This window comes from Vombatus ursinus, unplaced genomic scaffold (assembly GCF_900497805.2).
Source record: "Vombatus ursinus unplaced genomic scaffold, bare-nosed wombat genome assembly UNPS02014826.1, whole genome shotgun sequence".
Taxonomy (NCBI): Eukaryota; Metazoa; Chordata; class Mammalia; order Diprotodontia; family Vombatidae; genus Vombatus; species Vombatus ursinus.
This window is the reverse complement of record NW_020954604.1, coordinates 2620722-2648058: the sequence shown is the minus strand read 5'-3', so window position 1 is coordinate 2648058 and position 27337 is coordinate 2620722. Positions and strand designations below refer to the sequence as shown.

Genomic DNA, 27337 nt, shown 5'->3' with positions numbered 1-27337 from the left:
AAACTAATCCCCATATGTAGATGTATAGAGTTTAAACTTATTGAGTCCCTTATGATTTCTCTTTCACGTTTACCTTTTTATGCATCTCTTGAATCTTGTCTTTAAAAATTAAATTTTCTATTTGGCTCTGGTCTTTTCATCAAGAATGTTTGAAAGTCCTCTATTTCATTATATATTCATTTTTCCCTTAAAGAATTACATTTAGTTTTGCTGGGTAAGTTATTCTTGGTTGTCATCCTAGCTCTTTTGCCTTCCGAAATATCATATTCCAAGCCCTCTGCTCCTTTAACAAAGCAGATTTCAGATAGTCCAATAATTCTTAAATGACCTCTCCCTTATCTATTTTCCAGGTTATTTTTTCCTGTTAAGATATTTCACATTTTCTTCTATTTTTTTCATTCTTTTTCCTTTGTTTTATTGTTTCTTGATGTCTCATAGCATCATTAGCTTACACTTGTCCAATTCTAATTTTCCTAATTCTAATCTGCTGGTGATTCAAATATGATCTCTAGGTTCTTTCTTTAGGCAAAGTTGCAAGATACAAAACAAATGCACACAAATCAAAAGCACTTCTATATACTACCAGCAAAACCCAGCAAGAAGAGATAGAAAGGGAAATTCCATTTAAAATAGCTACAGATAATTTAAAATACTTGGGAGTCTACCTACAAGGACAAACCTACGAACTATATGAAGACAATTACAAAGCACTTTTTTTTAAGGCAATTGGGGTTAAGTGACTTGCCCAGGGTCACACAGCTACTAATTGTCAAGTGTTTGGTCTGAGGCCCCATTTGGACTCAGGTCCTCCTGACTTCAGGGCTGGTGCTCTATCCAATGCCCCTGATCCAGCCATTTTTTTTTTCTTTTGGTTAGGCAATGGGGTTAAGTGACTTGCCCAGGGTCACACAGCTAACAAGTGTTATGTGTTTGGTCTGAGACTGGATTTGAATTTAGGTACTCCTGAATCCAGGGCAGGTGCTTTTTCCACTGTGCCATCTAGCTGCCCCTGATCCAGCCATTCTGGAGAGCAACTTGGAACTACATCCAAAGGATTTATAAAACTGTGCATATCTTTTGACTCAGCAATGCCACTACTAGGTCTGTATCCTGAAGAAATCAAAGAAAAGAGAAAAAAAACACCCATATGACACAAATATATGTGGAGCAGCTCCTTTTTGTGTTATTGCAAGGAACTGAAAATTGATGGGATGCCCATCAGTTGGGGAATGGCTGAACAAGTTGTGTCATATGACTGTGATGGAGTACCACTATGCTATGAGAAATGATGAGCAAATATCCACATCTAGAGAAAGAACTATGAAGTCTGCAGATGGAAACATACTATTTGTTCTTTTACTCTTCTGTTTTGTTTCTTCTTTCTTGTGGTTCCACCTATTGGTTCTAATTCTTTACACATAACTATTGTGAAAATATGCTTATATTTTCTAATAGGAATGTATATGTAGAGCCTATATCAGATTGCATACCATCTTCAGGAGGGAATTGGAGAGGGAGGAGGAGAAAATTTAAAGCTCAAAGGCTTATGGAAGTGAATGTTAAAAACTAATGTTGAAAACTAAAAAATAAATAAATTAATAAGGAAAAAGAAAATATATAAAAAAGAAATGATGAGCAAAATAGTGTCAGAAAACCCTCAGAAGTTTTTTGTCTTTTTTCAACCTGTATAGGTAAAATACTTTCAATATTAAACAATTTTTAACATTCATTTTTTAAAATTTTGAATTTAAAATTCTCTCCCTTCTTCCCTGCTACCTATCCCCAAGATAGCAAGCAATTTGAGATTGTTTAACATATGCAGTCTTGTGAAACACATTTCCATATTAGTCATGTTGTGGAAGAAAATACAGACTCTTCAAAAAATAAAATTTAAAAAAAAAGGCAAAGGGACGGAGCCAAGATGCCAGAGTGAAAGCAGTGACTTGCTTGAGCTCTCCCCCAAACCCCTCCAAATACCTGTAAAAAAATGACTCTAAACAAATTCTGAAGCAGCAGAACCCACAAAAAAACAGAGTGAATCAAATTTCCAGCCCAAGACAACCTGGATGGTTGATCAGAAAGGTCTATCTTGCTGGGCAGGGAGAGGAGTGCAGTTCAGCATGGGCACGTAGGCTGCAGCAAACCTGGAGCAGGCCTCAGAGGACTGAATTGCAGGCAGCTGTGGTGGTTTCTAGACTTCCCAACCCATGAACACCAAAGACAACTTAGAAGGTCAGTGGGAAAAATCTGTGACTACGATGAGAGAGAAGCTAGGTCTCAGCCATGGCGGCTGCCTCCTGAGCTTCTGGCCCACAGACTAAGGGGGAATCGAGTGGCAGATCAGAGGGGGAATGCAGGAATCTCTTTGCCGGTGCTGAGGCAGGGATGTCTTGATTTGCCCATGCTTGGATCTGGGTCACAGTTTTGAGGGACAGTCCTGGGGCAAGAATGAGTGCTGGCCTGGTGGAGCTTGTTCTGGTGGTGGAGAGGAAACACCTCAACCCTTATCATACCACCTTGGAAGAACTGAAAATTTACAGGTCCCTAGAAGTAGCTCTGAAAACAGCTGTACACACCCCTGAAGTTTGGGACAGTACATTCTTCACATTGGAAGCAGACTTTTACCTTAACAAAGAGTTTAAAACTCAAGTAATTGGCCAGGATCATGAGTAAGCAGCGCAAAAAGAGTCAGACTATACTATCTTACTTTGGTGACAAAGAATATCAAAATATACAACCAGAAAAAGACAACAAAGTCAAAGCTCCTACATCCAAAGCCTCCAAGAAAACTATGAATCAGTTCCAGGCCTTGGAAGAGCTCAAAAAGGATTTTGAGAAGCAAGTAAGAGAAGTAGAGGAAAAACTGGGAAGAGAAATGAGAGTGATGCAAGAAAATCATGAGAAACAAGTCAATAACTTGCTAAAGGAGACCCAAAAAAATACTGAAGAAAATAACACCTTCAAAAATAGCCTAACCCAAATGGCAAAAAAGATCCAAAAAGACAATGAGGAGAAGAATGCCCTAAAAAGCAAAACTGGCCAAATGGAAAAGGAAGTCCAAAAGATTACTGAAGAAAAGACTTCCTTAAAAATTAGAATAGAGCAATTGGAAGCTAGTGACTTTATGAGAAATCAAGACACTGTAAAACAAATCCAAAAGAATGAAAAATTAGAAAACAATGTTAAATATCTCATTGGAAAAACAACTGACCTGGAAAGTAGATCCAGGAGAGAGAATTTAAAAATTATTGGACTATCTGAAAGCCATGATCAAAAAAAGAGCCTAGATATCATCTTTCAAGAAATTGTCAAGGAAAATTGCCCTGATATTTTAGAACCAGAGGACAAAACAGAAATTGAAAGAATCCACTGATCTCCTCCTGAAAGAGATCCCCAAAGGAAACCTCCTAGGAATATTGTAGCCAAATTCCAGAGTTCCCAGATCAAGGAGAAAATATTACAAGCAGCCAGAAAGAAACAATTCAAGTATTGTGGAAACACAATCAGGATAACACAAGATTTAGTGACTTCTACATTAAGGGACCACAGGGCATGGAATATAATATTCCGGAGGGCAAAGGAGAGAAGATTACAACCAAGAATCACCTACCCAGAAAAACTGAGTACAATCCTGCAGGGGAAAAAATGGTCATTCAGTGAAATAGAGGACTTTCAAGCATTCTTGATGAAAAGACCAGAGGTGAATAGAAAATTTGACTTTCCAATACAAGACTCAAGTGGAACATGAAGAGGTAAACAGGAAAGAGAAATCATAAGAGACTTATTAAGGTTGAACTGTTTACATTCCTGCATGGAAAGATGACATTTCTAACTCATGAGACCTTTGTCAGTATTAGGGTAGTTGGAGGGAAAAAATTATATATATATATATATATATAGATAGATAGATAGATAGATAGATAGATAAATAGATAGAGGGCACAGGGTGAGTTGAAGATGAAGAGGTCATATCTGGAGAATAAAATTAAGGGATGAGAGATGATTATACTAGGAGAAGGAGAAAGGGAGAGGTAGAATGGGGTAAATTATCTCACTCAAAAAAAACAGAAAAGAAGAGGCTCTTATAGTGGAGGAGAAATGGGGGAAGGTGAGAGGGAAAGAGTGAATCTTATTCTCATAGGATTTGACTTAAGGAGGGAATAACATACACACTCAATTGGGTATGGAAATCTGTCTTACCCTACAGGAAATAGGAGGAGAAGAGGACAAGAGAGTAGGGGGATGATAGAGAAGAGGGCAGATTGGGAAAGGGGGTAATCAGAAGCAAATACTTCTGAGGAGGGACAGGGTCAAAAGAAAGAGTAGAATAAATGGGGGCAGGATAGAATTAAGGGAAATAGAGTTAGTTTTTCACAGCATGTTTACTATGGAAGTGTTTTGCATAACTTCACATGTATAACCTATATTGAGTTGCTTGCCTTTTCAATGAAGGTGGGTGGGGAGGGAGAAAAGGAGAAAATTTGGAATCCAAAGCTTTAAAAACACATGTTTAAAAAAATGTTTTCACATGCAACTGAGAAATAATACAGGAAATGGGGTACAGAAATCTATCCTGCCCTACAAGAAAATAGAAGGGGAAGGGGATAAGAGAAGGGGAGGAGAGATAAAAGGGAAGGCAAACTAGGGGAAGGGGTATTCGGAATGCATGCCATCTTGGGGTCGGAGGATGGGCATGTTGGGGTGAAAATTTGGAACTCAAAATCTTGTGGAAGTAAATGTTGAAAACTAAAGATAAATAAATTTATTTTAAAAAAGGCAAAAAATGTGTGCTTGGGGGCAGCTAGGTGGCACAATGGATAGAGCACTGGCCCTGGAGTCAGGAGGTCCTGAGTTCGAACTGGACCTCAAACACTTGACATTTACCAGCTGTGTGACTCTGGGCAAGTCACTTAACCCCATTACCTAGCAAAAACAAACAAACAAAAAAGTATGTTTTTATCTGCATTCAGACTCCATTAGTTCTTTTTCTGGAAATGGATAGCATTTTTCAACATTAGACCTTTAGAACTGTCTGGATCATTGCATTGCTGAGAATAGCTGTCATTCTTAGTTGATATTCACAGAATATTACTGTTACTGTGTACACTGTTCTGGTTCTGCTCACTTCACCTTGCATCAGTTAATGTCTTTCCAGGTTTTTCTGAAATCATCTATTTCTTATGGCACAATAATATTCCATCACAATCATATGCCATAACTTGTTCAGCCATTCCTCAATTGATGGGCATCCCCTCAGTTTCCAAGTCTTTGCCACAACAAAAAGAACTTCTATAAATATTTTTTGCAAATCTAGGTCAATTTTCTTTTTTAAAAAATCTCTTTGGAATACAGATCCAGTAGCGGTATTGTTGATTCAAAAGGTATGCATGGTTTTATAGTCCTTTGGCCATAGTTGCAAATTGCTCTCCATAATGGTTGGATCAGTTCACAATTGAACCAACAGTGCACTAGTGTCAGTTTTTCCACATGCCCTTCAACATTTGTCATTTCCCTTTTATGTCATATTAGCCAACTTGAGAGGTATGAGGTGGTATCTCAGAGTTGTTTTAATTTGCATTTTCTAGTCAAGAGTGATTTAGAGCATTTTTAAATATGACTATAGATAGCTTTGATTTCATCTCACAAGAGTTGTTTTAATTTGTATTTCTCTAATCAATAACATTTTTTTCATGTCTATACATAGCTTTTGCGTTCTTTGTCTGAGAAGTGCCTGTTCATATCCTTTAACTATTTATCAATCGGGTAATGACTTATATCCTTATAAATGTGACTCAGCTCTCTATATATTTGAGAAATGAGGCCTTTATCATAGAAACTTGCTCTAAAATTGTTTTAACAGTTATGATTATTGTGTATTACCCTGCATCCAATTTCCTACTCCCAATTCATCCTTCTTTCTGTCTCCTATCACTCTTTCCCTCCTCAAGTGTGTTTTTCTTCTGACCACCACCTATCCCAACCTACCTCCCTGCTATGAGCTCCACCCCCTTCTATCATCTCCTTTCCTTTTTACTTCTCTGTAGAGTAAGATAGATTTCTATACCCAACTGTTTATGTCTGTTATTCCCTCTTTGAGCCAATTCTAAAGAGAATAAGGTTCAAGCATTATCTGCCAACCTTCATCTACCCCTCACTGTAAAAACTCTTTTGTATCTCTTTTATGTGAGATAATTTAGCCTATTCTTCTTTTCCCTTCCCCCTTCTCCCAGCGCATATCTCTTTTTCACCCTTTAATTTAGTTTAATTTAATTTTTTAGATTTCATCCCATCATAGTCACTTACATCCATGCCCTCTGTCTATGTACACTCCCAAATACTCTAATAATGATAGGAGTTATAAGTATCATCTTCCCATGTAGGAATTTAAATAGTTTGACCTTACTGAATCCTCTATGATTCTCTTTTCTGTATACCTTTTTATTTTTCTCTTGAGTCTTGTGTTTGAAAGTCAAATTTTCTATGCATGTCTGGTTTTTCATCAGAGATACTTAAAAGTCCTTAATTTCATTAAATTTCCATTTTCACCCTTAAGGAATATTATATTCAGTTTGTGGTATAGATGATTCTTGGTTGTGATCCTAGCTCTAGCCCTCCAATCTTTTAATGTAAAAGCTGCTGCTAGATCTTATATTATCCTGACTGTGTCCCCATGATATTGGGAGTGTTTCTTTCTGGCTGCTTTCAGTATTTTCTCCTTGACATGGTTGCTTTGGAATTTGGCTATAATATTCCTAGGAGTTTTCATTCTGGGTTATCTTCCATGAGGTAGTTGGTGGATTCATTCAATTTCTATTTTACCCTTTGGTTCTAGGATATCAGGGAAATTTTCCTTGATAATTTTTTTGAAAGACGATGTTGGGACTCTTTTTTGATCATGGTTTTCAGGTAGGCCAATAATTCTTAAATTATCTCTTTTCAATCCATTTTTCAGTTCAGTTGCTTTTTGCAATGAGATAGTTCACATTTTCTTCTTTTTTTGTTATTTGATTTTGTTTTATTGTTTTTTGATGTCTCATGAAGTCATTAGCTTTCACTTGCCCAGTTCCAATTTTTAAAGAATTATCTTCTTCAATGAGCTTTTGTACCTCCTTTTCCATTTGACCAATTCTACTTTTTAAGGAATTCTCTTCAGTGGACTTTTGTGCTTCTTTTACCATTTGACCTACTTTGCTTTTTAAGCAGTTATTTTCTTCAGTATTTTTTTTATGCCTCCTTTGCCAAGCTCTTTACTCTTATTTCATGATTTTCTTGCATCACTCTCATTTCTTTTCCCAACTTTTCCTCTACCTCTTTTATTTGATTTTTAAAATTCTTTTTGAGTTCTTCCAAGGCCTGAGACCAATTCACATTTATCTTTGAAGCTTTGCATGGAGTTTCTTTGATCTTATTGTCTTCTTCTGAGTCTATGTATTGATCTTCCCTGTCATTATAGTAAATTTTTATGGGCAGGTTCTTTGTTGCTGTTATTTACTCATTTTTCCTACCTATTTCTTGACCTTCAACTTTATGCTAAAATTGGGCTCTGCTTCTGGGGTGGAAGGAGCACTATGCTAAGCTTCAGGTTTCTTTCTGCTACTGTTTTCAAAGCTAATTCTTGGGATCTGTAAGTTTTCAGTTCTTCCAAGGTGGTATGAGCTAATGAGAGATGTGGTCAGTTCTGTGCTAGCCTGTGTTTAGGTCTGGCATTTACCACAAGCATGCTTTTCCACTCTGGAACTGTGACTAGAGTCCCTTCTCCTGCTAGTGCTCCTCCTTGCCCGGTGACTGTGACCTGAAATGCCAGATGGTCAATGAAATAGAATCTGTTACCAGTGCTAGCAAAGGTTCCCTTGTAATCTCCTTGTAAGCAGTTTTCTGATTCCCTTTTTATAAATGCGCTGAAGGCTTTGGAAGTCACCACCACCAGTGATTCAACTGCCTCCAAGGACTCCTGCTGGTTTACCCTGAGGCCTGTGCTGTACTGTGCTCCATTCTCACTCCAATGAGATAGACATTTTCTGCTCACCTTCTAAATTGTTTTGTACTAGAAAATTGATTCATGCTATTCTTTTGTTGGTTCTGCTATTTCAGAATTCTTTTAGAGGCATTGTTTTATGTTGTTTGGAAGAGAATTTGGAAAAGCTCAGGAGAATGTCTGCTTTTACTTTGCCATCTTGGTTTCACCCCTAGGAATCCTTATATTAACTGACACAAAATGAAGTGAACTGAACTAGGACAACATTGTGCTAAATAACACTAATACTGAAAACTGATCAACTGTGAAAGATTTAGTTATCAAGGTAATGATTCAAGACAATTCCAAAGTACCCATAATAAAAAATGCTATCTACCTCCAGAGAGAAAACTGATGACCTCTTAATGCAAATTGAAGCACACTTTTTCACTTTCTTTATTTTTCTTTATTTTTTTTGTGTTTTCTCTTGCAACATGGCTAATATGGAAAAATGTTTTGCATGATATCACATATATAACCCATATAAAACTGCTTTCCTTCTCATTGAGTAGAGGAAGAATGAGAGGGAGGAAGAGAATTTGAACTCAAAATTTAAAAGAAATGTTAAGAATTTTTACATGTAATTGGGAAACATTTAATGAAATAAATAAAACTAAATTTACAAGTAAAAAATAAAATATTTGCATTCCTCTTGTCATGATTAGTGAGATTAGTTATGAAAAGATTAAGGGTAATTGAAAACAAGGAAAATTATTTTTATGCTATATCATTTGGTTAGTAATATTAAAATGTAATATTCTCTTTTCTGAACCTTCCCCCTTCATTCTTGCTTTTAGAGAGACCTCTCCCATTCTAGCAAGAGAATGTGATCACATTCTATCTAGCCTCTCCCAAGGCCTGGGCTCAGCCTATTTGTTTACCCACAAGCCAGAAACTATCCTTAACTCATTCCACACTATAAAAAGTGACTCACTTGTCTTTGCTCCCTTCATTAAAGTTGGAGGTGATCTGGTCTACAAAGGAGAAACCTAGCCAGACAGATCCTAATCAGCATAGGTTACCTTGCCCAGACCGATGGAGGCTACTGAATCTTAGGACTAGGCCACATTACCAGCTTTCACTCCCACTCCCCACAACAGGAGGAGTTAAGAATTCTTACCCTACCTCATCATTAAATGTCCACCATTCAAGGTTGCCTTTTTGCTTGTGAGGGGAGGTCATTGTCGGAAGGGAGACAGAGATTTAAGGTGGCCTGAGATGCTAGCTTTTCATATTTCATTGACAAAAGAGATCATTGACCTCAACTTCCCAATTATTTGCCAGCCTTTAATAAATAGATTTTTTCATACCTGGAACTCTGTCAGAAGTTTATATGTCACACAACAAAATCAGCACTATTTCATGCATAAGTCTAAAGTCATAGACTGACCTGGTATAGGTATACCAGGGAAAACTTCCTTTATTACTGTTTGTTTTTTGGGTACAATTCATAAAAACCTTTTGGAATAGCCAACCATACAACAGAGTTTCACATTATTCATTAGGTGGAAAATATTTCTGTTCAGAAAGGAATTAGCACAGTGGGGAAATTGAGTCAAAATGATCCTGCCATTATTTTTGTAATGCCACTTTCTCAACATTTCCAGTCATTTACATTCACCAGCAATGTTTTCCAGAAGGTATCTTTTCTGGGAAGCTCTTGGCCACTCCCTTGGAAGGTGGAGTACTGGCTTGACAACAATTAGCTATACCTGAATTCAAAACTCAGAGCAAATCAAATTACAGTTCCATCTAACATTTCAAGTTCCATTTCTTAAAGTTTATTGCAGGATGTAATTTTCTTTGTTGCACTAATAGTTAACAGTAAACAGCAATTAATAAAACATTTATCTATGGTACTTACTAAGTACATATGAGTTCTTTCCATAAATACTGCCTCATCATTTTACTTATCTAGTATAGATACATACTGATATTAAAAAAAAACAATTAGGGAGAAATTAATAAAATATTCACATTTATGCATAAAATGAATTCATGATTGTTCACTCATAATCTGGAAGAATAACTAAAAAAAATAACTGGCCACAGTTGCCATAATGTACTAAGGGATTGCATTAGGTAACCCTTAAGGTTAAAAGAAAAATCCTATTAAGTTGGGGTCTATTGATTCCAAGTTGGCGCAAAGATATAATATTAATACAAACTATTCCCTGTGTAATTTAATAATTTTTGTCATCAGCAATCATACAATTCATCATTTAAATTACTTCTATATAATAATTAAACAAATAATCCCTTACTTTTGCTGTATTTTTAAATATAGTAAGAAATATTTTAAATATAAAAGTAATATTTTTGGATAGAACTTTTAGCACTTAATAAATAAGATAGGAAAGTGTTATATCAATTGTTATTTGCTATTAACCAGCTATTATTGCAACAAAGAAAATGATATCCTGCAATAAACCTTAAGGAATGGAACTTGCTATGTGCTTGCGTTGAGGTGAGGGAAAGATTTAGCACCTCTATAAGATAATGTCCAAAATCATTTCTAGTCTCAAGGCAGAATGGGCAAAACCATTATTTACCTAATCCTCTCATAAGGCACTTTTCCAACCAAAGAGTTTATAAGTATTTATGAACTTTGAAAATTTAGTAGGTCTAGCAAAGCCTCTCATATATAAAGAGCCTTCCCCCATCAAACAAGTTAACTCTCATGAACTGGAGTATACTCCACTAAATTTTAAAAATGATCTTTAACTACAAAATGTTTTAATAAGTAAAGTTCAAAGTTATAAAATCAAAGCATTCACATTAAAAGAGAAGCTAATCTTCAACAAATCCATTACATTCTATCATATCTTAAATTGGCAGCATTTCTGAGGCAGATTCAAGATGGAGGAATGAAAGCTAGCATTTTTTGCCATACTCTCCCAACACATCCCTTCTATAAGAACCTAAAAAATGTACCAAACCAAATTCTGATCAAGAAAATTTTTAAGAAAAGTCACAGTAGGCCATGTTTTTTTCAGCCAGGACAGCTTAGGAGGACAGAAAGAGAGATCTACAGACACTGGGGTAGGGGCTGGCCAGGAGCTCAATGCAGCAATAGAAGTAGGGAGCAGCCTATAGTAGTAGAGAGCAGCTTAGCACCTAGGCATGGTAAAAAAACTGAACACCTGAGCAAAAAATGATCAGAGGGACATCTGTACTAGCACTGGGAACAGAAACATGTATGATTTATTATCTCTGTCACCCATCACCCACTTTCTAATCACAATTTTCGGGCAGAGCAGAGTTGTCATGGGTCACAATGGAGTAGAAATCCTACCTCTGTAAAGGAATAAGGAACCAAAAACTTAACAATGTGACTCTCAGCCCAAGAACAGAGTTTGGACTCATTTCTAACCTTTGGTTCTGAATATAAGCCTACAGTGGAACAAACTGAGACTGGAGACCAAAGCCAAGGAGGGAGCCAGTAATTCATTTGCTCTGAACCTGCAAAACCTGTTAGAGGGCTGACTGTGACTAGGTCTAGCAGCATTCTACAGAAAACTGAACTATACCCAAGCCAACAGATTCAAACCAGGTCAGAAATTTGCAGAGTATAGACCAGAAGAGCAATGAACAGACATCTTCTCAGATGATACCATTTTGGAAGCACTGAAAACTTATAGGCTCCTAGGCTGAGCTATGAAAGTAACAGAAAGATATGGAAGGAAAAAGCTCAGGTCAAACATCTCCACCCCCACCTCTGCCCAAGGAGAGCAGACCCAACACCACATAAAGTTTAAGCCAATAAGAAGACTGGAAAAGTGAGCAAATAATAATATCAAAAAAAGAATCTGACAATAAAGGTGATAAAAAGCTATTATGGAAACAGAGAAGTTCAAGAAACAAACACAGAATAAGAAAATGACTTGAAAACATCTACAAGCAAAGCCTTAAAGGAAAAAAAATATATATATAGATTAGACATAAGCCCAAGAAAAATTTTTAGAAAAGTTAAAGAGACAAAAAAAGCAAAAACTATATTTTTAAATCAAATAAGAATGATTGAAGATAAACTGGGGCAAGAAATGAAAGCTATGCAAGAAAATTATGGAGAGAGAATTAATAGCTTGGTAAAAGAGGTACACATATACTGAAGAAAATAATGTAATAAAAATTAGAGTTGGCATTTCTTATGTAATGATTTTCCAAAATCACAGTACAAGAAATTAAACATAGTACTAGAATAAAACAAAATCATACATTAAAAACATTAACCTACAATAAAACTTATTGCCAGTGAAGTGACATTAATCCAATTGAATGCATTTTTGAACTACCTTACAAAACATTTCATTTGTTTATTAGTTTAGGCATTCTACACTAGTTGCATTCAGAGGTCAGCATAGAGTAATTAAACATTTTGATCTTAATGGTATTTTTTTTCCTCTGGATAATACTCTAGGGGAATTTCTCCTAAATACTTCTTGAACACTTTAGAGACTGGCATCAGTGTTTTTTTTTAAATTTTGTTTTAAATTTATGGAATAAAAAATGCATTTCATAACATAGTACAATAAAAAAAGATGATTGTACATGGAACTGCAAATCTACTATGCACAACTTGCTATTCCTTTCAAATAATCAACAAAATTATCATGTAAATTTCTTTTGTTTTCTTCACTCCTGGCTACTCTATTCCTGCTTCCCTAGAGATGGCTACATTAGACACAAATAGGTATATATATATATATATATATATATATATATATGTAAATAGGTATACATATATGTATATGTTTCTATTAATTAATTTTTTTCAGATGCAGATAGAGTCTTTCTTCATATGTCTGTTACAGTTAATTTTAGTATTTTTAATAGTCAAAAAACTTATTCATTCAAAATCATTCTTAAAACATTATTGATGTTTATATATACAATGTTCACTTGGTTCTGCTTATTTTGCTCTTCATTATTTCATGCAAGTCTTTCCATATTTTTCTAAAATCAACCTGTTCATCATTTCTGATAGCACAATAGTATTCCATCACGATCATATACCACAACTTCTTCAGCCATTCCTCAGTTGATGGGCATCCCTGCAGTTTCCAGTTCTTTGCCACTACAAACAGAGCTGCTTTAAAAGTTTTAGAACACATAGGTTCTTTCCTTTTTTCCTAATTATCTTAGGAAATAGACCAAATAGTGGTATTACTGGCTCAAAGGGTACAGATAGTTTAATATCTCTTTGACCATAATTTCAAATGGTTCTCCAAAATGGTTGGGTCATTTCACAATTCCACCAACAATGAATTAGTATCCCAATTTTCCCACATTTCCTCCAATATTTGTCACTTTCACCTCCTATCATTTTAGCTAATCTGTTGAAAATCTATGTATTTTCTGTCCTCCACGGAAGAAAGATTGATGGGGGTGTGCTCTTTGTGTGAAAAAAAAAAGGCCCTCTTACCCTAAAAACCTAGTAGAGTATTTCAGAATTTATAGGAACATCTAAACCAAATTTTCATCATAATTTTGAGACACATATGGTAAACAGATTTCCTTTCAATTCACAAATTTAGTCTTAATTAGTTGGCAATGATCTACATTTATGCAGAGGGGAAGATCTTTCCCTCTTAGCTCATTATTTCCCAGGTCAGAATTAGAAACACAAAGATGAGATTATATGCTTTTGAGAGCTTTGAAACTTTCAGTAGAAAAATCCCCAGTCTTTTCCTATTTGTTTCTTAATACTTATTTCCCACTGAAATTTTAATTAAAAGGTCATTGGAAGTCCCAGGTTTTCATGAAGGTGAGTTTAGCATTTGAATTGCAGTATTATAGGCACTTAGTAGAGGTATTTTAGGGGCAGATAGGTGCCACAGTGGATACAGTGTTTGGCCTGGAGTCAGAAAAACTCATCTTCCTGAGTTCAAATCAGGCCTCAGACACTTACTAGTTGTGTGGCTCTGGGCAAGTCACTTAAACCAATTTGCCTCACTTCCTCATCTGCAAAATGAGCTAGAGAAGGGAATGGCAAACTACTCTAGTATCCTTGCTAAGAAAACCACAAATGGATTCAAAAAGTGTCTGAAGAGCCTGAACAACAAAATGAGCTGATCTGGATAGGAAATTTCAATAACTGACATAAGCCTAAGCAATATTTAAATTTCAAAAGATCCTCCCTGGGGTCAAAGATGTCTAGTTTCAGGGGCAGCTAGATGGTGCAATGGATAGAGTACTGGCCTTGAAGTCAGGAGGACCCGAGTTCAAATCCAGCCTCAGATCATACACTTGATACTTACTAGCTGTGAGATCCTGGGCAAGTCACTTAAATCCAATTGCAAAAGAAAAAAAAAAAAGATGTCTAGTTTCAGAAGACAACTACACCCAGACATTTCAAAACCATATGTTATACAGACTATGTTCTTTTCAATGAAATTTTCTTCTAATTATCCAGGAAACAATCCAAAAGTATGTCTATAGCAGGCCTGCACAATGTTTGGCCCATGGGCTGCTTTTTACCCACCAAAGGATTTCAGATGGCCTGCAAAAAAAATGTAGAGGCTAGAAAAGAAAGTAAAGATGTAATGAGAGCTTTGTCTGTGCCACACTTAACCTTCCTTCCACTAATCACTATTGTGCCCATCATGTAACTTGGTAGGTGAGTTGCCACTACACACTCTCTTCTGTTTGTCATGTGACCCATGGCAACCAACCACTGTCAGTCTGTCTCTAGTCTGAGAGGTGCAAGAATCAGCCGTGTGCAGTCATTACAGGAATTGAACAGGGACAAAGTGATTGTAGCCATGCACCAATGCAGTTGATGCCCACCATGTGATGAGTGGCAACAACATGAGGGCTTCTTTCTCTCCCTCGCTGAGTGGCCACCCTCCAAGTTACATGAGTGTCTGGTGCTTTCTCCAAGGTCAGACACTCAGTTCAGTATGTCTCTGTATGTGAGCAGTTGTTGTGGAGTCTTTGGTTCTAACAATAAAGATTTTGGGATGATCTTGTAAAATGGGTGATAAAAATAAACAGAAGATCGAATCAGAATATAAAGTGTTTAATATGGATTGGACAAAGATACTTGTTTACTTGTATGAAAGACAAAATATTATGCCTTGTTTGCTGAGAAGTAATTACAATCTTCATTGCCATGTTGAATCAAAACATCCTAACTTGAGCAAATTGGACACCAATGAAAAACAAATTAAAGCATCCAAATTGTTGAAAAATCTCAGTGGGGAACAATGGTTTTCCAAGAAAGTAAACTCAGAAAATGAGGCAGCAACTGTTAGTTTTCATTTCAAACATGATTCCAGAGTATGATAAACTGCTGGCAAGAAGTGTAATATGTCCCATTAGCTAACTGTAAACAGTAAGAAAAACTTGAAAAATGTATTAAAACTGTACTGCTTAGCAAAGCAATTTTTAACATTAATGTGATTTCATGATAAATAAAAATCTTAAGTAACATGGATAATTAATTGATATTAATTGAAATTTTTTAAAATATGGTTTATTTACAAAATAGTTTAATCTTTAATTATACCTTTACTTGGAAAGTGAGCCACTAAAACCTATCTGTGGCCCTAAGAAGTTTAGCCTGTTTTAATTTTGGCCCCTACCTACTGCCAAGTTGGCAGTAGGATGGGAGTAGATTTGACCAGGAATAATTTAGCTTCTGAATTTGTCACAAACCAGAATTACCAGAAGCAGACTAGAATTACCAGATTCTAAGAGATCTCATAATGATCAATGACTGCCACAGGAGGAATTGAGATTCATTTCAGACTTATATTTGTAGTAGGGATTCTTTTCTATTTACTCTAGATTTACATCAGACTAGACCAGACTGAGACTACCCAAGATTTTAGACAAAGAGGGTAGCCAAGTCAGTATAGTAATTACAAAATGACAATCTGACAGACAAATTTCTTTTTTATTTGCCTGCAGAAAATAAGGTCAAAAGGCACAGGGTTTGGACAAATCCTAGTCCTAGCCTGGGTATTCACCCAGACTGAAGTGTAAGGAGGCCTTCCAATTAAGACAATAAAGTTGTTCAGCTTTGCTTTTGCAAAATTTCTCTTGCTTTCAGCTCCTGAATCTCAGTACCATGTTGATTAGAAAAATCAGGACATCTATCAGACTGATCCCTCCAAAGTCCAATCATTAATATCTAATAGATTATTCGGGTCCAAGAGGTAGACAGACAACATTGACAATATAGAACATTAACCTATTTCTGCAGTTTTCTAAATTGCAGTTAGTGAACTTTTTAATTTTTAATTTTTTTTTTTAAGTATCTCTAGGTAAATTTTCTCATTGTGTAGGCTGGAGGGCTTCTGGCCAAGACAACTTGATCTTGATCTAACCTAATCTATCCTTTCTGTGTATGCAAAGTTAGTACAAGGTGCCCCATGCTTAAATCTTGCTTGACCTTTGGGTAATTGCACAATCAGCCTGCAGGAAATGACATTCTGGAAATGACATTCAAAAATGTCCCAGTAGTTAGACAAGGGGAAAAATCTAAGGTGGTGTAAATCCATTTCCTCATAATACTGGTACCAATCAGCATTTCTTTTATCCTTGTATTTAAGTTGTTTACTCCTAGCCTCACTCCAATTGCTTCTTGCCTTTGGTGTGATAATAAAATACCTTTACCTTTCTTTTCCTGATTGCCTCATTGACCTGGGTGAGTCCTGAACCAAGATTTCTTTTAATAGGTTTGTTGTTGTTCAGTCATTTCAGTTGGATCTAACTCTTCATGATTCTCTTTGGGTTATTTTTGGCAGATACGGGAGTGATTTCCAATTCCTTCTTCAGCTCATTTTAAAGATGAAGAACCGAGGCAAACAGGGTTAAATGACTTACTCAGGGTCACATAGCTAATAAGTGTTTGAGGCCAGATTTGAACTCAGGAAGATGAGTCTTCCTACTTCAGGACTAGCACTTTACCCACTGTACCACCTAGCTGCCCCATTTAATATATGGTCACCAATAACTGTGATAAATATTATCAGAAATCTATTGAAAAATGCTGCTGCCAATCCTAACAATCAATGATACAGAGATATGAAAAAAAAAAGTCTATTATGCTCACGGCACAAGCATCACTGTACACAAAAATCAGTGAGCCCTTAGCAGCAGTTTTCACAATTTTATGTTTTAGTATATAAGCAGGATGGGTACAATGGACTTTTAAACAATAAAGGAGAATGATGATTTTTACACCTTCTATCATTTATTCTTTTATAAAAGGATGTTCTTTTAGAAAAGAAGAATAGATGATAAGAGGTGAAGATCTATATCGGGTAAATGTCATTAAACCCTGAAGCTAGAGCTGATAATATCAAACTAGAATTTGCAAAAAGACAGAGCCAAACACTAACCAGTTAACAGAAATGTTGTAGTTGATGTCTCAGCTTAATTTTTCAGTCTCAAGCTAGTTATATGACCTGTTCATCTTAAGAAAATGGTGGCAAAAAATGTTGATCCAGACATTCTCTCATCACAATTTCATCATGCAGTGCCTTCCCCTGAAATGCCCTCCTCACCCTCCTCTCTGTTTATCTAATCATCCTTCAAGGCTTATCTTTAGTTGAACCTTCTCCAGGAAGTATTCAAATATTTATAATAGGTGTTGCATATTTTGGCTCTTCATAGTACTTGGTTTATACTTTACATAACCTATCTGATAATTGTTATTTGTAAGTGACTTTTATCTCTAGGACTACATTGTCAACCCCCAGAGAGCATAGTGACACACTTCTTTCTACTGTTAAGAAACTTTCAGGTTTTTTCAAAAGTATACCTCTCCTCCCCAGTATGAAATCCTGAAAAATGTGACCTTTTCATATTTATTTTGTATCTTCTTTAATTCTTAGCTTTATTTCTTACACATTGTAGATATAAAGTAAACAGTCAATTGAATTGAATGGAATTAATGTATTCTTCTCCTAACTAGAACCCACCAAGGAGCAATTTGCTATATTTATTCAGAGGCAATGAGAAAGAAGGGCAGTTAGGTACAGTGGATAGAGTGCCAGGCCTGAAGTCAAGAAGTCTTGATGAGGACGGCATCTAAATCCCAAAAAGGAAAAACCCTGAACTTTCTCTCATGGCCAAAACTCTGGCATTTGCCTGAGGCTATAATCCCTTCAACTGGCCTTTCATAGTGTCTATGTCCTCCATTGTCTTACCTCCCTATGCCCCTGGCCATTTCCCACCCTTATTCCTAACTAAACTCCATTCTCCTTTGGCCACAAGGTTCATATCCCAGGAGTTCTGTTCACTCCAGTTTACTGGACACTCCCATCCAGATCTTCCTTAGATTCCTTCTCCAGTCACCCCAAATTACTGGGCCACTCCTAGATACCTCTCGCAGTCTTTCTGTATATAAGGTCCATCTTGTCTCCATTAAGGTGCTCAGGTTCTTAAAATCTAGTCAATGCTCAAATTCTTACAATCTAGCCAATACCTCACAGACTCTCAGATTCCTTAAGAGTCTGGCTAATATGGTGGAGCTTTAATAAACCTTGTCTTTGGCTGAAAGAAGGTTTGGATTGAATTCTTTTGGGCAGGCTCCGTGTGTTGTGATCTTAGGGTCCCAGCACCCCTAAACCTCTAGACCTCATCAGTCTTATCTTCCTGAATTCAAATTTGGCCTCAGACACTTAACTAGCTGTGTGACTCGGGACAAGTCACTTAACCCTGTTTGGTAAAATGATCAGGAGAAGGGAATAGCAAACTGTTCCAGTATCTTTGCCAAGAAAACTGCTAATGGGATCACGAAGAGTCAGACATGACTGAAAAAAGACTGAACAATGAGAAAGAAAGGAACATCCTCTGGAATAGGAGCCCTGATGATTTTTATTAGACAATGTGGAATCCCACAATATGGAATCTCAGGAACTCTCACTGCTCCTGGAAGAACCTCATTAATTTAAAAAATATAAAAAATTTAAAAAATATAAAAATATAAAAAATTAAAAAAAAAAAAGAGTTTCTCCTACCCTCACTCACTGTTTGATTCCGCTGACTCAACATTTAGTTTGCTAGTCCTTCTGACATTTGGTCATTCTGGGCTGGATGGTGAGAACAAAGAATGAGAGCCACATTAGTAGGAAGGTTAAAAAAAATTGACTTTCCTACTCTCAGGCACTGAATGGATGAAATGAACAAAAATACCTACTATTTGCAAAAGAAGATAGAATTAAGAGGACCTGGATTTAAGTTCTGCCTAAGAAACTTAATTTATGATCTTGGACAAGTAATTTATCTTCACTGTAATTAAAAAAAAACATATAGATATAATTTATTTTCTTTGTAATTCTGTGTATTTTTGAAGGGGTCCAGAGGCTTCACCACATTGCCAAAGGAGCTTAAAGCACACATGCACATACACACACACACACACACACACACACACACACACACACACAGAGTTTAAGAACCACTGAATCCCTGTTGTAGAGCAAACATCACAACCTTTATACTTGAACCTGTGACTTTTGTCCAGTAGTTTTTCAGTTTTGTCCAACTCCATCTACAGTTTTCTAGACAAAGACACTGGAGTGGTTTGTCATTTCCTTCTCCAGCTCATTTCATAGATGAGGAAACTGAGGCAAACAGGTTTAAGTGACTTGCCCAGAGCCACATAGCTAGGAAGTGTCTGAGGTCAGATTTGAACTCATTTCCTCCTGACTCCAGGGCTGGCACTCTATTCACTATGCCACCTAGCTGCCTCACAACCTATGACTTCAACTCCCTTGACAAGAATTTTTACATTCTTGTGAGTTATACACCATTTCCGCCTGGTTTGACCTCCTTTCTCCCCTTTACGTATTGCTTTTCTTCCTTTCAAGCTCAATTCTACTACCCAAGAATGAGAAGTTAGTGAACTAATGTTGAGATTTGAGTCACAGGATGATAGACTTAATGCTTCAAGGGACCTTACATAACATCTAGTTCAATATTCTCCTCTCCCCTTCATTTTACAGATGAAGAAGCTGAAAACCAAAAAAAGGTTACATAATTTGCCCAAGTAGGAAATGGTTGTGGTAGGATTTGAATCTAGGACCTATAATAACAAACCCAGCACCTTTTCTCCATACTATCTATCACACATGAATTGCATTTTGAGATTCAGAATAAGATTCACAGTATAAACAATTAAAATAATTTCTTCTTTAAAAAAAATGCATATCTCCAAAATGACACATGCCATTACTTTGAACAATAATCATTATATAAGGTATGACCTTAGCCAAGTCATTCCATTTCATTCTACCTCAGTTTCCTAAATTTTAAAAATAGGAATAGTGATGGCATGTGTTATAGTGGAGAGAGCATGAATCCTGCAATCAGAAAAAACTAATTTCAGGTTCTGGTGAACTTTGGTTAATCAGTTGACATTTTAAGCATCAGTTTTCTTACCCATAAAATGAGAAATTTGGACTATGTGATATTACTCAGTGGTATAGTGAGATATTGGACCTATGATTCCATTGACACTTGGAATTCTATAATGCAGAAATTCTACCTCCTAACACAGGTCAGCATCTCTTCTCTACTTAGAAAGTTATCTGTGGCATTGAGAGGTTCCTTGACATGTTCAGGGTCACTTACCCTGTATGTTTCAGAGGTGGGATTTAAAACTCAGGTCTTCCTGACTCTAGGGTTTTTACACTGTATCCACCATTTGCTTCTCACAATATTGCTAATATTTCAAATAATTTTAAAAGATACAATAAACTCCTGAATTTTAGATGAGCAATAATAAAATTACAGTTTTAAGATAAAATTTTAAACAATACAACATCTTTGCCTCAAATTGTTAAAAGTCTCTATACAATTTAGACGGGCAATGTAGTTTGGTGTAAAGATCCCTAGACTTCAAATCAAAACACATAGGTTTGAGCTCTACTCCCAAGGTCAAATCATGGGATTCTGAGGAAGTGACTCTGTCTTGCTGAGCCTCAGTTTCCTCATCATTAAATTGAGTACATTAATACTATTACTATCTATCTTCCCAGATTGATATTGTGAACCAACCAGGGGTCTCCCCAAACCAGTTGGAACACTCTCACCTGAGAAAGGCCTAACACCTGGATTGGCCGCTCAGGAGAAAGATATTTTTGGCCCACTCAGAGCTTAACCTACCATAATGCTTCGTGTGCTCTGGCATAACAGATATGCTTTGCTCTGCTCTCTGAGTGAACCCAAAATGCCACTTCCTGTGTCAGCAGCAGCAAGGCCAGATGAAGCTGACAAGGAACATTCTTCTGCTTATGACTGCCAAGGACAAAGTGCCTTGAACTGGACACTATCTTGAGTCATGGGACTTTTCTTATCTTGGTGTTTTATGGACACATGTCATGTCATGTCATGTCATGTCGTATTATGTCACTTATTGTATTTACAATTTAACCTATTAAGAAAATTCCTTTCTCATTGTATGGTTAACACATATAGAGACTATAATTTTGACTGACACAGGCATCCTGAGTCAGGGGGAGGGAAAAGGAAACGCTTTCTTGCTCTATTGATATATAATCAGTGTGGCCAGACCCCAAAGTGGGCTCATTTTTACAATAAACTCCCATGCATATCTCTACATGCATGATCCACCAGCTTGGAGATAAATAAACATGCACATGCAGCCTAATTTTTTTGTCCTTCCTAAAAAAAACTCTTTTTAAAGGTTGACAATATCAAGTGCTTGATAAACTTTTAAACAATTTATAAATGAATGGTATTATTTATTTATTTATTTATGTGTGATTAAATAATTGATTGATTTTTTTTAGGCAATTGGGGTTAAATGACTTGCCCAGGGTCACACAGCTAGTAAGTGTCAAGTGTTTGGTGTAAGGCCCCATTTGAACCCAGGTCCTCCTGACTTCAGGGCTGGTGCTCTATCCACTGCGCCCCCTAGCTGCCCAAAATGGTATTATTTTTCAAGAGGCAGTGATTATGCTCCAAAATCAGGAGGACCTGGTCCATTGACATACAATGGCTATGTGATCTAGAGGCAAGTCCCTTAATTTTTCAATGCTCTCAACAACCCTAACAGTGTAAGTTGCAGAAATGCTGCCAAGCTAGATTGATAGAGGGAGTTTCTTCACTTGAGAGTTCCTGATACCAGTGGGATCACAGACCTAGTTCCTAACCCTGTCCTACCATCTCACAAATTGTCTGAGATTGACAGAAGACAGATAACATCATGACTATTTGTAAAATAATAATAATAATTTACAAATAAATTTGTAAAAGTGATACCTTTTACCAAATGATTTCGTAGTGCTTCAATCTAGAGCAACTTTCCAAGATGGCCTAAATGATTAACTTTATCTTGGGAATTCTCTGTGCAGCATTTTTTCACAAAGGTGAGCTTCTTCCTCACATATATGGGAGTGCATAACAAAGCAGCAATCAGGAATTTTTATGAAGCAAGTGTACAAAAAGTGTGCAGAGTTAAGGGTGCTGGAGCAAAGTAAGGGGTATACAATGGTGCTGGGTTACTGACATAAGGCTGAAGAGGAAAGGGATGGGCAAGCTATGGAGGAGGAAGTCAATCTAAATGACATTTGGTAGTTTCCTATTTTAACTAATTATTCTTGCTATGAAGATTCTAAATTCTTTTTCCCCCTAGGTGCTGAAGAAATGCAAATGTTGTTAGCATCCTCTAAATTTGGCTCCCTAAAATGAAGCCCTGATTTTTCCACACTAGTTATCTCTCTGGTGTATATGATGTTAAGGCAGCTAGGTGGTGCAGTAGATAGAGTGCTAGGCCTGGAGTCAGGAAGACATGAATTGAAATCAGGACACTTATTAGCTATGTAACCCCAGGCAAGTCACCTAACCCTGTGTGCCTCAGTTTCCTCTTCTGTAAAAATGAGCTGAAGAAGGAAACTGCAAACCACTCCAGTATCTTTGCCAAGAAAACCCCAAATGGGGATGTGAAGAGTTGGACACAACTGAAATGACTCAACAGTAACAGTATATGATGTCCCTGGTGACTTTTTTTTTTTTTGTCTATGTGTGGTTGTTTCACCTGATTGAGAATCATACCTAAGACATTACACAGAATTACACTTCAGAATTACTATGGATATTAAGGATTATTTGGTCCAACCTCTTCATTTTACAAATGAAGAAATGAGTCCCAGAGCAGGGAGGTGACAAGATCATCCCAGTGACACAGTTAAGGGTAGGACTAGAGCCCAAGTCTTCCGATTCTGCATTCCCTCGGAGTGTGATGTGCTACTGAGTATGATGTTCAGGCTCTTTGATTTAGCTATCTCAGTATTTTTTTTTCCTTAGGCAATTGGGGTTAAGTGACTTGCCCAGGGTCACACAGCTAGTAAGTGTCAAGTGTTTGGTCTGAGGTCAGATTTGAACTCAAGTCCTCCTGACTTCAGGGCCGGTGCTCTATCCACTGCGCCACCTAGCTGCCCCAGCTATCTCAGTATTAAGGGGCAAACATTTTACCCATATGATATAAATGGTAAGTAAAGAAATAGTAACAACAAAAATGACAACTTCCTAGCCCACAATCATCTATCTTAATGCGACTTTGAAGTTTCAGTCTCATGTATATATGCATCAGAATCAAATTTAGAAGGTGTAGGCTGTAGGGGACAGCCCACTGAGACAAAATATTGGCCTATCACCTTGCAGGTGCTTAATAAGTGTTGGGTGAATTTACTTGAATTGCTTTACAAGCCTTATAGAGCATATCAGCAAAATTATTTGCCAAAGTTCATTGCTTGTATGTTTTTATTTTTATTTTTGAAGAACTTATTTTTTTTATCTGATAGGGTGAGGATGGAGCAATCTAGTTTAAACTACATTAAACTAGTTTAAACTTAAAAGTTTAAGTAGGATGCCTCCAACTATCTAATTGAAATTTAAAAATTAAACTACAAAATCAAAAACCCTGCTTAAAAAAAATTCTTCTACCTTTTCATTTTTACTGCTTCTGTTTGCTTCTAGCTTAGTCTCAACCTTCAGAAACTGGCCTCTGTTTCTCTTACGCTTCTATTTCTCTCATGATAACTTCATTGGAGGAGGTTTGAATAGTCTGGAAATATGACTACACTTTTATTATTTTCTGGTTATCTTTCAGGGATTCCATTCTACAACCACATTTTCTAGGTCTGACTCTTAGTAACCACCCTGGGGCTAGGTCCTCTTTTCTTTGGGACAGGGTAAACCACAAGTATGGAGAGTACTACAGTGATGCAAGATGAATTAGTTGAAACTGTGGAAGTAAAATACATCCCTGAGAGAGAAACATAATATTTGGTTTCCTAAAAACACTTAATATGCTTAATATGTTCTTAATGTAGAGACATTACCTCCTTCCAATGGGTATACACAATAAATACCTTTTGTTTTTTCCCTCTCCCCCTCCTCCTTCCCTCTTCTTTCCTCCTTGCCCTCTCCTTCCCCCATGTTTCTCTCTCTGTCTCTCTCTCTCTGTCTCTCTCTCTCTTTCTGTTTCTGTCTCTCTGTCTCTGTCTCTGTCTCAACTTGAACAGAATCAGCTTTTGGATAGAATCCCTTGTAAAGCTTCCAAGCATCTACAAATGTCAGATGTTCAAGAATACAATGCAGCTCATTTTAACTTTCTTCAAGTTTAATGCAGACATTTTATGTACAACAATTCTGGGCATTTTTATTATTTGTAGAAAAAGTGAACTTAAACTTTAAATATCAAGTTCAATGCTATCATTTAGGATTGGTAAATTTTAACCTAAAAACAAAAGTTGATAAGCAACTTCTCATTTTGAAAATGATCGATACAGAGTAATGAAATTACAATAAAAGAAAATAATGAACAGAAAGTATACTCATATACTCATATACACATATACTCAATCAAATTCCTTTTTAAATTACATACCCAATAGCTACCTTTGAATTTTCTATCATATATAGAAAAAGAAAATTTATTCTTATGTACTACAAATAGAGAATCTAATCACATTGGTCTTCCCAGTAAAACTTAACTTATCACCAGTATTTCCATTGGGCTAAAATTACATTGGAAATGAAAAGGTTACATCTTCTATCCTTATCTTCAAAGGAAGAAATTGAATCCTTCTGTTTAATATGAATTAGCAATGGTATGTCCCTTCACTGATGGTCATGACAATTTATTACGTCTGTCAGTTTACTAGCTTCTACAATAAAAAAATGTGAAAGTAGAGTTTTTAAACAGAAATAAAAAGGTTGTCACTTACCAGTGATTTTTAGAGCAAGATGAAGCACCTGTTCTATCGTTAGGAAGATCTAAGGTCTGTATATTTAAGGATCTGAATGGAACAATATATATACACACACACACACACACATATGTGTAAAGCACACCTTTTCCTGTTGTGGCATATTCTGGTTATACAAGGTTGTGTAATTAATTTTAAGTCAACATGGCCTTAAAACAGAATTTGTCATGCCATTTCTGGAAACTGTATCAAATTACAGTGTAAGTTGTCTGACAAGGTTCCAACCATTGTTTGAATGCTTCAGATTGTACATTGTACCTATTTTATATTTGGGACAAATTAATTTTTGTCATAGATCAGTCTCAACTCTTCTGTTTTTTTTTTTCCACCATTGCATCAGAACAGGATTTGTAAGACCATTTCTACAGTTGTAAAACGAAATATATGATTTTTCCAGTGTTTCAAAACCAAGATTTTTTTACATATGAAAAAGATCTATGATTTCATCAGCATAAAGAACTCTGAGCAACTCCCTCTATCAATATAGATCATTTAATATCTAAATCTTTAGGAGTTATTTGTGGGTAGATAGTGGTTAAGTGACTTATCTAAGGTTATCCAGCCAATTGGTATTAGAGACAGGATTTGAACCCATGACTTTGATTCTAAGCCTGGCACTCTAGCAATCAAACCACACTATCCCCTATGTAGAAATAGTAAATTATTTGAAAAAGAATTAACTATACTTTCTAGTTTTGTGGGAAATATTCCAATATCCCTTTGTTGAGAATATCAAATTAGCTTTATCATTTGTGTATATAATTCACACAGACATGACTAAATTTGCTTAGCCAAATTACTCATAGTCCCATCCATTCAAAGCTAGAAGGGACCATTTAGTCCAACAATTTCATTTTACAGAAGAGGAAACTGAGTCACAGAGTACTCAAGCAATTTCCCAGGGTTATGCTGCTGGTATTTGTCTGAGGTGGTAATCAAATTCAGGTTTTGCTGATTACAAGTCTGGTTCTCTTCCATACAACATTATATCTGATATTTTGCTGATGCTAAGTATTATATCATGTAGGTACTATAAAACTAGTCAGTCAACAAGCATTTAAGCACTTACTATTTGCCAGGGACTGTTGAAAGTACTAGTAATATACATACATACATACATACATATATACCCATATATATCACATTTCTATATAACATATGAATATATAATATATTTATATTACATATGTAAGATTTGGATTGAATAAATGGAATTGATTTAGTTTAATTAAATGATCATTTGATTTCTTTAGTGAGTGCCCTCTCTGATACCTCAATTGCCTTGTTTGTAAATTAAGTGTCTTAATTAGATTATCTTTGAGGTCTCTCTACAAGCTCTGGAACCCATAATCTTATGAACTGATTTAGCTTCAATGATAATCAATAAATCTAAATTTTGAAGAAATACCTTAAAAATGAAGGAATGTGAGGGCATCATAGTAATCACAGCAGATTATCTCATTAACAATAAATCTCTAGATAGTTATAATCACATCTGAATTGTGTATAATGCTCTAGGGACCAATAAGCTACTTTGACTCCTTTTCATATTCACTATCATCTTTCTACATATGGTAAGTCATAACAAATTGTTGGAAGTATATAGTTCTGACAATAGACATGATAAAAATCAACAATTATAAATTTAGAGTTTGAAGGGAACTTAGAGGTCTCTGAGTTCAACACCTTAATTTTACAGATGTGAAAACAGAGGCTCAGAATGGCAAGGTGACTTGGATAGATTGATACAGCTAGTAAATGTTGAGGCAGAGGAAGAACTAAAAATCATGTCTTTCCAACTTCAAATCCAGCAATCTATCCACTAGAACAAATCCTGAACACTTAGGCATAAAGGCTTTAATTATACCCATGCATATATGTGCACATGAAGAGAAGTCTTCTAATTTTGATCATATAAATTTAATAATAGATTTTGTTTAAAAGTTCACTTTAAGTCAGTTTTTGTGAAACTCATTTTCCCATACCACACTTTTCCATAGAAATATTATGAATGATCCTTGGGTATCCAAAATATCCTACATAAGTCTATTTTCTATATAATGTTGCTGAT

The 27337-nt window shown here is 36.1% G+C and overlaps 1 protein-coding gene across 1 annotated transcript in view; it reads right to left on the bottom strand.

Moving 5' to 3' along the window:
- LOC114025080 (cysteine-rich secretory protein 2-like) overlaps positions 1-25357 on the bottom strand; it is a 62840-nt gene extending 37483 nt beyond the window's left edge. The window contains exon 1 of the mRNA XM_027838426.1: positions 25225-25357. The gene's annotated coding sequence lies outside the window, so the exon portion shown is untranslated. The remainder of the gene's footprint in view (positions 1-25224) is intronic.
- Positions 25358-27337: the final 1980 nt, after the last annotated feature.